A 15347-nucleotide genomic window follows, 5' to 3' on the forward strand; every position below is an offset into this window, starting at 1 on the left:
CCATAGAGTGCTTGTTAGCATGGGTAAATTATATGACCCACATGTGACCCAGGAGTTCAATATGTGAACACCTAACAGGCCAAACCTGCATAGAATTCATAATTATGAAGTCTTTTTTTTTTTCTGCTTTTTTTTTTTTTTTCCTAGAGTAAAATATGTGGTTGTCTTATATATGCAATAGCCTGCTTGGAGAAAGGGGGAAGAATGGTAGGAATCCAGTCATTTGTCCTTCTTATAAGGACAAGTAAATATAGGCTATATATATATAATAAAAACTATGGCGAAACACGTTAACCTCAGAAGCCTTTTTAAAGGACATATTTCATCCACAACCCACTGTTTGCCTCTCATACACAAAGGTTGTTCACAACTGCTATGCTGCAAACTTGTTAAATCTCAAGAACATAGAAGAAAACTTCAACTGTCAAAGACTACTGAACTTTGCACATCAGGGCTTTGGGGGAAACTAAACAAAAAACCACCAACCCTTCCTCCCTTTCCCCACTACTCCTTAGATCAACTGGTGTAATTATAATCAAAGTCCTTATAATGGTGCACAGAGGGAACCATTGGTGGAAGCACATGGCCAACTCCTTATCTTTAATTGACAACACATGTCCTTAAAAGCCAAAGCAATGAGAAGTTAAAAGGAGAGTTGTTGCCTTCAATCTCTCTTTTCCTAGCCTCAGACCACTGCAGAAAAAGACCCCACCAGCTATCCTGGAAGAGAGAGACTTTGCAGAAAACAAGACATCAAGAAAAAAAATGGACGGAGGGATTTAACGGGAAACTCTTCCACAAGGAAAGTATATGCCAGTCACAGAGCAATATTCTGCTTCCCAAACCTACATTCCGGATGCTACCAGGTAAAGTGTTGCAGCTAGTGACAGGAGGAGTCTTCCCTCTAGCACCCAGAGAACCCAGGTGACTGTTTTCCCTCGTATGCTTTTGTATAACCTGACTTCTTTTTGTCTATTTTTTTTTTTAAACAACCTATCCCTGAACAGTGTTTTCCTCCAAATTTGCTTTTTTTCCCTAGCTTTCTCAGTTTCCCAGCAGCAGCCCCCAGAGCCCTGCTGTGGTGGCCCTTGGCTTCTCGCAGAAGGTTCCAGACCCCACCTGAGGGCAGCTGCGGCCCAGCCCCTGCAGCGGCGCAATGCCTCTGCTGCTGCGCCTTTTACACCTCAGAATATAGCAAATATGAGCTTTTGTTTGTTCAATATTTAGTTTGCTGTAGCTGATCTGGGCAGCATGTGGTGGCCAAGCTGCTGAGCTCACCTTATAGCAGGACTAAGCTTGAATCTTACCTCAGGGTGGCTCACTTGATGAGTGCTGGGGGGGAAACGCATGTTAGTATGCAAGTGGGAGTGGAGAAAGTACGATCTTTTGAGACTCTGCCCATTTCTATGTTTGGCAAGCAGCTGTTCAGGTACATTTGTAATAATTAGCATACCTAATTTTTATGAATTAGGTAAACTAGCTTCTGACTTAAATCAGCTTAAAAAAGGCAATTGAAGGCCTCATTTAGGTTGGTTCTGTTAGTCGAGATGCACTAAGAGAGGAGTCAAATTAGGGCAGCTGGCCTAAAGAGGAGGACTAGGTCCTATGGTGGTTAATTTGGGTATTTTGATTGGTATTCTGTGTGCAGCTTTGCAAAATAAAGGGAAGAATGGATGATACTGAATTATCAGTACTTACGGCTACACAAAAGCTTCTGCCTGTGTTTTCTTGTCTATGAAACATCCTCAACATTTAATTATAGTTATTATGTAATTCATCAGAACTAAACAAAGATCCTAGTCTGACTAGATAAATAATGGGTCATCACTTTCTCAAGCATTAAAACTCAAAATGCTGAATCTCCTGGGCTGATAACCCATTGTGAATGTCAAAGAAAGGACTGAGGGGCAATTCTAGACATTTCATACTATGAAGTTCAGGTAAAATCAGCCTCTTCTAGTCAGACCCACTGAGGTTTTCACTGCATGTATAAATAGGGTTAACAAATTCTTCCATTTTTAGAGTAGTTTTAAATAATACTTGAACTTCTTGCTAAATTCAATATGTAGATTTCTAAGCATGTTCACTGGAATTCTACTTCTGACATAAGTGGTGGCAAGGACTGCCTCAATTTTTGTGAGAGAAATCTTCTGTTCTTCATAAGATTTTTAGAATTTGAGACTGATCACTTAACAATTTGCAGTGCCTCTGACAAGTGGTTTGGCCTTCTCTTGTTAGGTGTAAAACAGGAGATGATCCTCTCCAGCAAGGCTGCACGGTAAGTCATTGACTGAAATCTAAACATCTCAGTCACATGACAAAACCTACTGGTGTTTGGGAGTATAGTGATACGATCGTTCATTTTCAGTTTCTTCGGTGTGCTGGCAACTGTGCTGTGCATAAACAACTAACATGGAGTGAGAGCTAAGCAAGGTGAAGTACTCTTCTCAGTGCACAAAGTGAACTATCCTAATTTGGAGGGCAGTCAGATTTTTTTTTCCTGATCTTTGGTATACTTGTCTTGCAGACAGCATACTACAGATAGTTGCAGTGACTCAGCAACTGCTGCTGACAGGCATTATGATTTTGGTTGTTTTCCAGTCTGGTTTCCAAAGGAGAATAGGTTTGTAACATCGTGTCAGGTGTGTGTCTGCCTGTCAACCATTTTGTCAATAGCTTTACTAAATTCAAGCAAATCTAACCTTGAGATAAAAAGCTAAAATGCTATGCTTTTCTAAGTTTTGTGAAAAAAAATCTAAGAGCAAAGGATAGAATGTAATACACAGAGCTACACACCTGTGTGTGTGTAACTTTACATGACTCAAAGACAGGTCTCAATCTGTGAGGTAAATGGCTGCCAGTATCAAGACAAACCTGTCGGTGCATAAACTGTAGGAAGTAATTACACTTAAAACAGTCTCAATCAGAAACAGAAATTAATAGACTCATTAATTAAGCATATGCTATAAACTTGAAGAAAAGAAATAAAGACAACATTTGGGAAAGCTTAAATAATTCAGACTTAGACATGGAAAAATAAAATAAAATTCAGGCATTGAGGATATAGGAATGTAGTACTGGAAACATGGCAGACTCAGCCATGATAAGATAGATGATTGCAGTGATCAAAGCAAAATTTTAAATAAAATCTAGGCTGTATTTATTAAATGAGAACTGCTGAAGTTATCAGTACAGCAATGGCAAGAGCTGAGAAACCAATGATAGAGGCTATAATCATTGACGCAGACTCTGAATTTTATGAGGAAGTAGAAGCTTGGTTGGGGGCAGAAATAAAGAAATCTGATGGGTCTGCTTCAGTCAGGAGTGATGTGGGTATCGTTTCTATTTATGGGAGTAAAGTAATAGGACATAAAACTATGAACACAGATGGGGATCCTTAAGTGTGACCCAATATAAAGTCTGCAGAGTTTTTACCTCACTAATACACTGCATTAAGGTATTTCTAAAGTTAACAAAACTTGTAAGATCATAAAAGATAATGTTTGTTTTGAGGTTTCCATTTTCTTTGGTTTTGCATTCTGTAATTCTATTACATTGGGTTCTAGTAGGAGCTGCTTGCTTATATTGACTGGGAATGATTCCTGGCTACTGTTTCTAGAGTTGCTCTCCATTTCTCCTTCAAAAAAACATGAATATATTTTTTTCTCCACACATCTAGAACTTTTGTGTCCTTTGGAGTTACTGAAAATCTGCATGAAAAGTTTGGAAAGTGCTTTTGTTAGCTCCTTTAAGACTCCTGGGTTAAGTTTACTGGACACACTGACTTGAAAATTCTTGATCAAGGAGTTGTGTTGACAGCATCCTAAATTTCAGTTGATGTGGAGAGACTTTTTCATGGTGGCTTTATTTTATGTATTTATTTTGGTTGTGTCCTTCCTGCCACTGTACTGGAAGTGCGATGAAATGCATTCAAATCCTGTATTTGCTCATATTTTTCTAATTATGTTTTCTTTCCTTGCTGGTTTGATTCTATTTAACTCACATACAATTCCCTTTTTAAAAGAATCAGGCAAGTTAATCTTTGGGACTTTTGACCGTTTGTATATAAGAAATCATATCAAGTCTCACTCATACTCTCTGACAGCATTTTTTTTTTTTTGGTGAGGTTGGTTCTTTATCATTCGATAATAATACTAATACTGTGACATACTGATATGTCATTATATTTATCAGTTTATGTATATATTTCTAACAATAGATCTATAATACAACTATATATTATAAGTACAATTTAGCTTCAGTCCATGTTAATGCTTTCTGTGTTTAGAAAATCTATTGTACTCTTTAGAAACAGGTAATTTAGTACAGGTGGAATGAACAATTCAAAATGTATTGCTGAAGCTGAATTTCAATATGATAACAAAACTTCAGTTCTTACTTGCATGTATTTGGCAATTTTATTTTTATTTCATGTGGTTTTATGGCATGGAGGAGGTGGTAGCTAGCCTCCCATCTTGTGCTTCATTGATACTGAAGATGCTTTAAATACAAGGCCTGAAAAAAAGGAATGGTTGTTTTTGAGTTGGAATGCCACTCAATGGCAATTTAGTGTAACGTTTCTTGGAGATATTTCAAAGCTGTCTGGGCACAGACCTGGGAAGCCAGCTGTAGGTGGCTCTCTGTTAGCTTAGTGGAGTGGGGGTGGACAAGACAACCACAGGATGCCACCACTTCCCTAGGCAATCTGTTCCAATGTCTGACTACTTTTTCTGAGAAGAAATTTCTCCTAAATTCTAAACTGAACCTCCTCTGGCACAACTTGATGCCATTCCCTCTAGTCCTATCACTAGTTCTCTGTGGGAAGAGACTGACCTCCAGCTCCCCACTACTTCCTTTTAGGTCATTTAAGAGAGCAGTAAGATCTCCCCTGAGCCTCCTCTTCTCCAGACTAAACACCCCCAGTTCCCTCAGCTGCTCCTCACAGGGATTGTGTTCCAGGCCCCTCACCAGCTTCATAGCTCTTCTCTAGACAGGCTCCAGGGCCTCAATGTCGTTCTTATATTGAGGGGCCCAAAGCTGAACACAACACTCAAGGTGCAGCCTCACCAGAGCAAAGTACAGGGGCATGATCACCTCCTTGCTCCTGCTGACCACACTATTCGTGATACAAGCCAGGATGCCATTGGCCTTCTTGGCCACCTGGGCACACTGCTGGCTCATGTCCAAGTGAGCATCAACCAGCACCCCAGAGCCTTTTCCTCTGCACAGCTTTCCAGCCACCCTGCCCCAAGCCTGTAGCACTGCGTGGGGTTGTTGTGGCTAAAGTGCAGGACCTGGCACTTGGCTGTGTTGAACCTCATCCCATTGCTCTCTGCTCATCGACCCATCCTGTCCAGGTCCCTCTGTGGGGCCTTCCCACCCTCTGGCAGATAGACACTTCCCCCCAGTTTGGTGTTCTCTGCAAAGTTACTGAGGGTGCACTCAATTCCCTCATCCAAATCATTAATAAAGATATTAAAGAGGATGGGCCCCAACACCAACCCCTGGGGAACACCACTGGTGACCGGTTGCCAGCGGGATTTCACTCTGTTCACCATCACTCTCAGGGCCCAGCCATGCAGCCAGTTTTTAACCCAGCACCGAGTGTGTACCTGTCGAAGCCATGGGCTGCCAGGAGAATGCTGGGGGAGACTGTGTCTAAGGCCTTGCTGAAGTCTAGGCAGACTACACCAACAGCCTTTCCCTCATCCACCAAGTGGGTCATCTGGTCACAGTAGGAGATGAGGTTGGTCAGGCAGGTCTTGCCTTTCATGAACCCATGGTGACTGGGCCTGATCCCCCAGCTGTCCCACATATACTGTGTGATTGCATCCAGATGACCTGTTCCATCAACTTTCCTGGCACTGAGGCTAGGCTGACAGGCCTGTAGTTCCCCGGGTCCTCCTTACTGTCCTTCTGATAGGTGGGTGTCACGTTAGCAAGTCTCCAGTCATCCAGGATCTCTCCAGATGAGCATGACTGCTGATAGATGATGGAAAGTGGCCCAGCAATCACATCCACCAGCTCCCTCAGCACCCTTGGGTGGACCCATCTGGCCCTATGGACTTGTGACAGCCCAGGTGGAGCATCAGGTCTCTGTTTCCACTGGAACTGTGGGGGAGTTCTGCTGCTGCCTGCCCCAGACTTCCAGCTCAGGAGGCTGAGTACCCTGAGGATAAGTGGTGTGGCTAGTAAAGGCAGATGCAAACAAGGCATTAAGAACCTCAGCCTTTTCCTTATTCTTAGTAGTCATATTCCCCCATGCACCCAGCAAAGAATGGAGATTCTCTTTGGCCCTCCTCTTGCTGTTAATATATTTATAAAAACATTTTTTCTTATCCTTAACTTTAGTGGCCAGGTTGAGCTTTGGCCTGCCTGATTTTTTTTCCTCTTCATATGCTGGCAACTTCCTTGTACTCTGCCTGACTTACCTGCCCCTTCTTCCACTGGTCATAAATTCTCTTCTCCCGGACAAACAGTAAAAGTTCCCTGTTCAACCACACCATTCTTCCTCGCCAGTTCATCTTAGAGCACACAAGGGCCGTTTCCCCCTTTTCACCCTTTGAGACAGGTGGAATCCATCAGCAACCACCAGGCCAGGTGCTGAGTAAGCTTCCTCATAATCAAAAAACAAACAAAATTCCTGCTATGGCACCAGCCTCTCAGCCATCTATTGATCAGCTGGGCCTTCCAGGTCTGCTCAGTATCCCTCCTCACCACTGAATGGATAGAGGAAAACACTACCTGCACACCCACTCCATCCAGTAACCATATTATGGATAGAACAGCCAGTTGAACAATTTATCTTCAGCTCTATCTGTGTGATGGTTAATTTTGCTCAGTATCAATATTTTATGCTAAATAAGGTTCATTCTTTTCATCTCATAACAAATGATACAACTTTAATGTGTTTTTTCCCAGTTTGCTGTTTAGAGGCAGCAGCATAGGATGAATATTCACGTAGCCTCATCCACTACACTCTGTATCAAGCTGGGCTTCAGCTGTGAGAGGGAGATGATTCTCCAAAACTATGTACCCCATCTGGAGTGCTGGGGCTGTGCAGCGAATCCTGAGTCTGGGAGGTTCCAACAGAAGGAAAAGTTTTGTTCCTTACAGGAGTGAGGTCCAAAGCAAAGTCGTGAGGATGAGGGAGGGACGTAAACCTCCTCTGGGACCTTCAAAAAGCTGGGTGCATCTACATCAGCAATTCATTGTGTATGAACACAGTGGGGGTGTGGTGGGGCATGAGGTGCAAATTTAGGCAGAGACTCTACTTGGTGTCTTGTTGGGAGTATTCGAATGCATCGTTGCTGTCCTTGAAGTAGTTTTTCTCCTCGTGGAACCAAGATTTAAATTGCACACTGGACACCTTTCTGAGTGCCTGACTTATAATGTGAATGCAAGGTCCTCCAGCAGTTGAGAGTTCACTTCTTTTTATTTAATACGTTTTCAATGATACTGACCACCTATCCTCTGGATGATTACTTGTCTTCCTGCTAAGAGGGCAAACTGTGTTTAGGCTTCTGTTTCTGTAATAAGCCAAGTTAATCTTCTCTGCTTTTATCCCAGTGATCTGGATAGTAGCTTATTCCTATCCTGCTTTTCTTGGCAAGGAGAGGAACAATTATAAAGAAGTCCATTTCAACATTTATTTTTCTTTCTTCAGTGTGTTTTCTGGCTCCCTGTAGGCATTTTGTAGTTTCTGCTACAGCCCTCCTGTTCAGTTTCAGTGCTGATATGCACCGTCACTAGTGGATTCTTGCCCGCAGGCTTCAGAAATGCATCCAGTCTGAGAGTGACATATCGTCTTGGCTCAGGGAATGCAGAACAGACTTTTCTGGTGATATGTTCAGCTTCTAAAAATAACTACACATCAGGTAGCTAGCTTTTTTTATTTTCCTTTTCAAGACCTAACTCTAAAATGTAGCAAAATGATGTACTGAGTCTCTGTAAAGCTACACCATTTCTTCTTTCTACAAAAGAAGAGATGCAGGGAAGAAAAATGGATAAAGATTAATGTAGCTGTAACTTCATAAAAAAGAAAGACATCACTGTTTAGCTTCAGACCCTTTCCTTCAAGGGATTTAACCTTATAACAGGTGTCTGTGAACTGTGTGGCTCAATTTATAATGAAAAGAGCACAGTTAATATAAGCATAGATTACTTCCTACCTGTCACTTCTATAAAACAAACAATTGACTGGTCTGGGAATAAAAGTGTAGAAGTTATGAAGCTTATTAGCATTGTCTATTTTGAGCACTGAATGGATTTTTTTTTAATTGTATCTAGTCTTTTAATTTTTATTTGTTCTAGACAGTATCTTTGGATATTTATAGTAACTGGGGTAACAGAAGCTTGCCACTGAACATGAAGCTTCCACAGTCACATTCTCTAATTACTGGAGAAGTATCAAGGCTTAATGCTGGTTTTAAAACACTGAGGTTAGTTATGAGTCTGGTTATTCAAACCAAGGCAAAGAAATTCCTGTGTCTTAGTGATTGTACCCTCACCAACTGTTGTCAGTTCCCGTCTCAGTGAATCCTGATTTCATAGAATCACAGAATGGGTTGGGTTGGAAGGGACCTTAAAGACCATCTAGTTCCCTCTGCAATAGTGGACACTTTCCACTAGGGCAGGTTGCTCAAAGTCCTAAGGTTTCTAAGATTCATTTAAAAAAAAAAAAAAAAGTGACTTTTGTTTTCCAAGCCTTCCAAAGGTCAGATTATTCTACAAAGAATACTGCAGGAAATTTCTTTTGTGCCAAATGCGTGTATCTTCTCAGTGAGGCTGCCAGGTGTGTTTATTTTCTTAATATAGATAACTTCTTTTATTAATTTCAAATCTTCTGCTCAGTGGTATACTTTAAATATTTATACTTGAAATTGTTTCTCAAAGACTGCTGCATACTTCTTTGTGTTCCAGAGGACTGTGTGAAAGAAAGCATTCCTGTACCTGGTCTGTATTTTAATGCAGTCTAATTTCTAATTGCACAATGTTCTTCATCGCTTGTTTTTGCCTCTAAAAATTCATTGTGTAGTTTGGGGTACCAGTGCTTATTATTAAAGATATGACGGAAATACCTTGAAGTATCTGGACATCTACAAAGTGTCATGTCTGCTTTTTTCAAATATGTATACAAAAGAAAACTAGAAAAGAAATTTTACCATTTATGTGTCTCTCAAGGGCATACTTATTATAATTGTGGTGTATTTCCTTCAACAAAATTCTTCCTTAGGAACTGGGGGAAATCTGCATGAAAAGGAGGGTAGACTTGCAAAATGCTCACACTCAGACAAAAAATCTATTAATGAAATTTGCAAAATGTTGTGGGTAAATAAATTGATCTGTGTAAGTCTGGGTAGTACTCAGGGGTTGGTGTATTCTTTTCTCAGTCCCCTGTGTACAAAATACTCATTAGGCTGCTCTGGGCATCACCAGCCCTAATTTGAACTCCTTGAAAAGTTACTATGACAGTGAAAATTTAAAAGGAGACCTATGAGTTTCAGGAAAAAAAAAAAAAAAAAAGAAGAAGAAATGAAAGTCAGGAAACATAGGAAGTTTTAAATTATTTTTAATTTTTATTTTATTATTATTTTGTAAGGTAATTAAAATACCAGACAAGAAAGCTGCTCAGTCAAGCCCAGGTTGAGGTCAGGATTATTTGGGATTCACAGCAGAAGCTTCAGGTAAAATATCTTGCTGAATATTAGAAAATATATTCATGGTCAAAAGAGTATGTATGAAATGAGACCGTCAGTTCCCTCTATTGAGCAAGCATTTTAAGTAGGTTTTGGTTTATAATATCTAGTGGTTTTCCTCCATACTTCTGTGGTGGCTACTATTTCTTGTTATAGATTGTCTGATGTTACTACAATGGAGTATCATGGGTTTCCAGAGCAATCACTGGTGGCCTGATTTCCTTTGTTAAAACTGATGATAGCATTCAGTGGATATACTGTTTGTCTGAAGCTGAACAAAATCTCATATATGTTTTCCTTTGTCCCCAAAACGTTGATCTCTGATAGGGTATTGTCCTTAGGAAGTTACACTTTCTTAACTTGTTCAAATCAGTGTCTAAATACTGCTTAAAAGAAGAAGAAGAAGAAAAAGAAAAAAGAACAAGACACTTTTGTCTTCCAATGACCTACTACTAATTGCAACTACTAGTTATTGGTGGCAGAGAAAATTAAAACTTGAAAAGAACATTATGATGAGGATTATTACATTTTCTTTGTTGCCAGTAACCAAATTTAGACATATTTCTGTGGTGATGTGAAATTATAAATTAATTATTAAAAGTCTCTCCTGCAGTTTAACAGATGTCACAGATCTAGACTGTATTCTATTATAGACAGCCAAGGATCACTATATTTCATGAAGTAACCATCATCCAAGCTATACAGCTCAACTAGTTTAATACACCTCAGCTAAATTTGTCCAAGCAATTTGTTTTGATATATCTTCTCAACTAGGTACTTGGAAAATCTGTGTACTAATAGCCACAATACATAGTGAAATATCACTGAGCAGATGTTACATGCAACCATGTTGGGAGGGGGGGTGGGGGGTGAACAAATTTCATTTCTTCAAGCAAAGAACAAATTCTCCCCATGTTACTATGTTTTAATAGTAATATGAGCTATGCTAGATAGATAGATGCTATAGATGCTAGATAGATATGCTATATCTGCCTGTAAGTGTAAATAATATATATGTATGAATGTATTATATAATTTAAATATCTGTGTGTATTAATGAGAATTGGTGTGCATCCGAAGTTGTGCTGTAAAATTGAGTTTTGGTAACTCAGAAGAATATTACCAGAAGTAAATACAAATCACAATAGTACTCAGCTGTAAGCACAAATCATCTTAACTTTGTAGATAAGTGTAGCCATGGAATTAAATTACAAATAGATTAAATACTTTTATTGTACAAAAAATGGTCACTTACTCTCCTGTGGAGAAATGAGCTTGATGCCCTTTTGGGCTAGAGAATAATAGCCCAAAAGTTATTGGTTAGTATTTAGCCAATAACTAAGTATTGTAACAACTTGTCAAGCTACTCAAATATACGTGAGCTTGAGAGTAGCGCCACCAATGTTTTGATCTAGAAAGAAAATATACATCAAATCTTGCTCACCACCAGCAAAATTAGCATTGTAAATGTCCTAGAAGAGTTCAGGAAACAATTTTTTTTCCTGTTTTGTATTTTGTCGGGAGGAAGCTAGCGGTTTCTGAAGCATCAAATGAAATTACTTGGTCATATACTAATCATCTTCAATGATGATTACTTTAATAGTTACTGCTGGTCTTGCATCTTCACTGAATATGCAAACCCACTGTAGTTGGATCAGGAATGTCCCTTTTCAGACCGTGCATTTCAGAGCTCTTCTTGTTGGTCTCAAAAATTTGACTGCTCACATAGTCTGTTGTGTGCTGTCCCTGAGGTTTCTCTGAACCTTACTTGTTTCCATCAGGCCTTTGCACAGTGTGGATAGCTGTTTATTACCTTGGAGACTACTGCTGTCAGTTGGTAGAACAGGACATGAGGCTTATGCCTGCTAGCTGACATCCTTGTTCTGCTGCAGACTCTAACACTGGTCTTACCAGTTTATTTAGTCCTTTAGAAATCCCCTCTGGCATTAATGTCTCATGCTGACAGACTGAATCTCTTCTTCTCCTAAATCTTCATCTTGTATGTCTGCCAACATGTCATGGTCACCACAGATTCTGACTTTATCAGTGCTCTACTTTTTAATGACATCAGCCAACCTCTCATTCCCATCCTTTTTTTTTTTTTTTTGCACATCTTTTAGTCTGTGCTATTGTTCTCAATTTATAGCCTGTACACTTTTTGCCATTTAGCTTCCTGTTTTTCTGTTTCACAATAGATTAGGTAACATTTCAGTCAGAAAGAGGCTGGAAAGCTTGATGTGGGGGTTTCACGAAAGTAGTAGTAAAAGTAGTCACTTGACCTAGCCAGTATTAAAGGGGGTTACCATATTTGCTGTGTAACAATTACAAGCTTGCTTTCTTTGGAAAACCAAATGAAAGTAAGACACTTCAGCTGAAAGTAAAGCAGGAAAGATTACTACACTATAAATCCTAATTCTGCAATAAGAAGATGATATTTATGAACAATGCTCAGAATATATATATATATATATATATATATATATATATATATATATATAAAAAAAATTTTGAATGTTGGTCGTTTGACAATTTTTATCTAGCAGTTTTATGGTTGAGAAGTTTATTTTGGCTATTTTCTGTTCTGATATAAAGAACTGCATTGTCTTTACTCATAAACCAGAATGTCATTGAGTTTAAACGTGCTTATAAAAAACACATATTTTGTGATTAATTAAAATATTCAAGAACAAAATTTATCAAAGTTATCTAGCAGGATAACATTTGGGATTTGCCAAGCCTTTCTCCATCATATTTGAAAAGTCCTGGCAGTCAGATGAAGTCCCCAGTGACTGGAAAAAGGGAAACATCACTCCCATTTTTAAAAGGATAGAATGGAGGACCCAGGGTACTACAGACCAGTGAGCCTCACTTCTGTACGTGAGAAGATCATGAAAAAGATCTTCCTAGAAGCAATGTCGAGGAACATGCAAGACAAAGATGATTCAAGACAGCCAGCATGGCTTCACCAAGGGTAAATTGTGCATGACCAAGCTGGTGTCTTTCCACAATGGAATGATTGCATCACCTGATGAAGGAAGACTGATATCATTTACCTGGATTTCTACAAGGCCTTTGACACGGTCCCACATGAGATCCTGGTCTCAAAATTGGAGATGGATTTGATGGGTAGACCATTCAGTGGATAAGGAGTTGGCTTGAAGGTTGCCCCCAGAGAGTGGTGATCAATGTCTCTATGTCCAAGTTGAGGCCAGTGATGAGTGGTGTACCTTAGTGGTCTGTCCTCGAACTGGTACTGTTTAATATCTTCATCAACAACATGGACACTGTGATCAAGTGCACTCTCAGCAGATTTACAGATGAAACAAAGCTGAGTGGTGCAGTTGATACACCAGAAGGAAGGGACACCATCCAAAGGGATCTGGACAAACTTGAGAAGTGGGCCCATGTGAACCCAATGAGGTTCAACAAGTCTAAGTACAGGGTGCTGTACCTGGGTTGGGGGAATCACAGACATGGGTACAAGCTAGAAGAAGAACTCATTGAGAGCAGCCCTGCAGAGAAGGTTTGGGGGGTTCTGGTGGATGAAAAGCTTAACATGAGTCAGGAGTGCACACTTGCAGCCTAGAAGGCCAGCTGCATCCTGGGCTGCATTAAAAGAGGAGTGGCCAGCAGGTCAAGGGAGATGATTGTCCCCATCTACTCTGCCCTAGTGAGGTGCTCCAGCCCTCTGATCATCTTCATGGCCCTCATCTGGATCTTCTCTAACAGATCCACATCCTTTTTGTGCTGGGGGCCCCAAACCTGGATGCAGAACTCCAAGTGGGACCTCACATGGGCAGAGCACAGGGGCACAGTCCCCTCCCTTGCCCTATTGGCTGCTCCTCTGCTGATGCAGCCCAGGATGCAGTTGGCTTTCAGGGATTCAAGTGTGCACTGCTTACTCATGTCAAGCTTTTTGTCCATCAGAACCCCCCAAGCTACTTTTCCACAGGGCTGCTCTCCTGCTCTGTTGTCATATATGGGATTGCCCTGACACAGGTGCAGCACCTTGCATTTGGTCTTGTTGAACCTCATTAGATTTGCATGGGCCCACTTCCCAAGCTTGTCCAAGTCCCTTTGGATGGCATCCCTTCCTTCTGCTGTATCAGCTGTACCAATCGGCTTGGTGTCATCTGCAATCTTGCTGAGGGTGCACTTGATCACACTGTTTTTATCAGTAAAGACATTAAAGAGCAGCGGTCCCAAGATGGATCCTGAGGTACACCACTCATCACCAGCCTCCACTTGGACACAGAGCCATTGACCACCACCCTCTGGGCACAGCCATCCAGCCATTTCCCTATCCACTGAATGGTCCACTCTTCAAATGTGCATCTGTCCAATTTGGAGTTCAGGATGTTGTGTGGGACTGTGTCAAAGGCCTTACAGCAGTTCGGGTAGATAACATTGGTCAGTCATGCCTTGTCAATTGATCAATATCTCCCTTGTTGACTAATGAATTATTAATAGTGAAGCTATTGTAAAATGAAAAATATTTTCTTTTTTTTTTTTTTTTCTCAATAGTATTTGCACAACGCATACTTGTCATACATAGAGCAAAGACTTTAGACTGAAGAAGTCTGAAGAGTTAATGTGTGGTATGACTTTAATATTAGTGTGCAAACTGACCCAAGGGCCCTCATTTGAACTAAAGTGTATAAAAACTTTGTTTTGGTTATACCAGAAGAAATATTTTAAATAATTGTTGTGTTTTTTTTTTTGGTGTTGCATAAATATTCAATCATTCATATCTGGTGCAGAATGAAGCAAATAGTATTTGCTCTTCATTGTTGAGTGAGAACAGAAGAGAGAAAAATATGATGGATTAGTTATCAGTAAAAACTCATTTTCTATTTTTCTAGCCCAGCAGTTTCAGAGACTACAGTAGGAAAAGCTGTCTGGGTATTCAGAACAGGTCTTATCTATGGTAATAAGATAAGATTTTCTTAGTTGCTTTTAAGAAATCCAAAACCAAAAACTAAATGTTTGAAACTATGTATTCTAGCCTTGGAGGACTGAGGCTGCACACAGTGATATCTTGGGGAAAGAAGTTGGCAAACACAAAGAAAACATGAGGTTTATGCAGAAAAAGGCCCTTACTTAATTTATTTTTTGGAGCATTTGATAAATTCAGGATTGTCCTTCAAGAAAAGCCCTTAAAAATAATGAAAGAAAGCAGCCAGGGTGAGAGTAACTTCTCTTTTACGTTTTTCATCATGTATCAATTATATAACCGAATCTGAAAATACGTTGAAATATGATGTTATGAATATAAAGCAGTGGAAAATCTGGTATTATTGTTTTCTAGTTACTGGAAACCGTGCATATGTAGTGGCTCAGTTTAAACTGTTATTAACAGCATCAACAAAATTTGTTGTACTGAAACACAAGCAGAATAATTACTGTTTTCTTGTAAAAGTGATAAACATGGAAGCAACTTGTCAGCTTGGGAATTCAGCAGGAGGTGGGGATGTTTGGGCAAAGGGACTGTCTGTACTGTAACTCAGCAGACAAAGTGCATTTCAGAAGCAGTGTACCTACCAGAAAAGTGTTTGAGAATGTTAATGACTTTTAGTAGGTTTCATTGCATGGGATGTACTCCCTGGTCAGTGTGCAAGGGTAGGCGGGTTTCTGCTTCTACGCACACTT

General features: G+C 40.0%; 1 protein-coding gene across 2 annotated transcripts in view; it reads left to right on the plus strand.

Moving 5' to 3' along the window:
* The first annotated feature begins 628 nt into the window (after window positions 1-628).
* SLC6A11 (solute carrier family 6 member 11) overlaps window positions 629-15347 on the plus strand; it is a 124813-nt gene continuing 110094 nt past the window's right edge. Inside the window, exons 1-2 of one of the 2 annotated variants that reach the window (XM_068695145.1) lie at window positions 629-866; window positions 2239-2278. The gene's annotated coding sequence lies outside the window, so the exon portion shown is untranslated. The remainder of the gene's footprint in view (window positions 867-2238; window positions 2279-15347) is intronic. The other variant, XM_068695146.1, reaches the window with a different exon arrangement.

This window comes from Anas acuta, chromosome 11, assembly GCF_963932015.1.
Source record: "Anas acuta chromosome 11, bAnaAcu1.1, whole genome shotgun sequence".
NCBI lineage: Eukaryota > Metazoa > Chordata > Aves > Anseriformes > Anatidae > Anas > Anas acuta.